We start from the raw sequence: 1,961 nt of genomic DNA, 5'->3' as shown, positions 1-1,961 counted from the left end.
AGTTGCGCACGGGAACTTTTATTTAAGATTTAAGTTTTTTTATTTCAAAGGTCCTCATGGCTCAGCAGCAGAGGCATAAATATTACTGTTAAGAAAGCTGATAATAAAGTTGAATAAAAATCTAAGTCTTATGAAGGTAAATTAAATATCTGACAGTGATCATTACACAGTGTGYCTCTAATTCCTCACTTCACCATCTGTGTCGCAGTTTCCCGTCTCCAAAATGAGCGTACGCATGGCTCAGAGCTGGCTGAGGCACCGCACATCTTCACGCCAAGTTTGGATTTTATAAATCACAACCTTGGCATAAAAAGTGGCGTACGCAAGTTTCTGGGCTCAWATTGTGCGTACGCCAGTTTTATAAATCCGACCCCAGGCCTTTAACTATCGACACTTCCTGTCAGCAAAATAATTTCATGAATCACTGAGTGGTTTTTAATTCAACTTTAAGGCAGACACCGTTTGATGTACAACTGATGACTGTTTGGAGTCAGGGTTGTTTAAGATGGCCACCACAGACAGCTACTCATAGGAAACACTGAATAGTTACAACTTACTCAAATTATTTATTACACACTGGACACGTCACAAGTCCTGTTCTTTATGTGAATGCAAAACAACAACAACAAAAAAACACCTGAACTTTATCCTCTGTAGCTGCAGATGTTTCGTTTCATATACTGTATATACAAGAAGCACTCTGAGAGTGCAAACTTCCACCAAAGCCGAGATGGAAACACATTTGCCGAATAAGTTCTGACGTAGTGAACATTTAAGCAGACAATGTGCACGGGATTTCATTCCGGCGGAGTTCAGTGCAAAAAAAGTCAAAATCGTCACCCAACGTTATTCAACCACAAATTGGTCCCAGATTAAGCTCCTAAGTTTTCATCAGTCAGATTCCATCATGTAAAACATGTGTTTTTCCCCTTTATGAGTTTTTAGTGGTTTGACTTTCTTTATAAAGTGCTTCTTCCTGGTACAATCGGCTCAGCGTCTGAGCGCTTTTAGCACAAACAAACAGCCCCATGAACTTCTGATAAATCGCACAATAAAGTTGTCAGGTACCACTGACATGGTTAATCAGCTGTTCCCGCTGTTCGGTACCAGCTTCGGCTCAGCTACAGCTGGACCCTCCCCCACTGTCAGCGTCTCCTCAGTTATTTCCGTAACGTGAAGAGAATCACATTTCTTTTTCTATGTTCCCAGACAGCATGTAACATCACCAACACTAGTTGATAACGGAATAATCACAACTTTTGCGATAGTAGACGTCCTGGGAGGTGTAGTCTCAGCGACTTTGCGACTTTTACTTCCTGTTTCCTACAGACATGTGTCTGACGTAATGACACTTTGCGTAGCCTGGCTGATTCAGTTGAATTAAAAGAAAAATTCCTGTATCTGCATCGTGATCAGAACATCACCAAAGTTTAATGGTGTGAGCCAATACCCACATGTGGTAAAAATGTCATGGCAATCCGTCCACAAGTTTTACCGTAATTTTGTCCACAGTCAGACCGAAAACATTTCCATCTCCCTTGGCGGAGGTAATAAGAGGCCTGCAGAGTGCAATGATAAATTCACTGCAGATTATTCTCACTCCTCTCCCATTAAACACCTATCAGGGTCACCAACGTCACATGCATGAAGGTGTAAGTTAGAGGGAAACTGACTGGGTATTAGGCTTAATGCTCAGTTTAAAGTTTTAAAAAGCTGAAACCTGAGCCATTTGAAGTCCAGTTGCTTGGTCTTTTTAAAAATGTTTTTTTGTGGATTTTCTGACTCCTGAACGAGGGAGAATCAACACCAGCATGTTGTTTTATGTGTTTTATGAAGAGCCCACCTCTCTTCTTGCGCTCCTGTTTTTCACTGAAATTCTCTGCTTTCATTTGCTGCACTTTAGAGCCAGTGACACACACACACACACACACACACACACACACACACACACACACACACAC

This window comes from Austrofundulus limnaeus, unplaced genomic scaffold (assembly GCF_001266775.1).
Source record: "Austrofundulus limnaeus strain Quisiro unplaced genomic scaffold, Austrofundulus_limnaeus-1.0 Scaffold651, whole genome shotgun sequence".
Taxonomy (NCBI): Eukaryota; Metazoa; Chordata; class Actinopteri; order Cyprinodontiformes; family Rivulidae; genus Austrofundulus; species Austrofundulus limnaeus.
The sequence above is the reverse complement of the archived record's forward strand: the minus strand, read 5'-3'. Positions refer to the sequence as shown.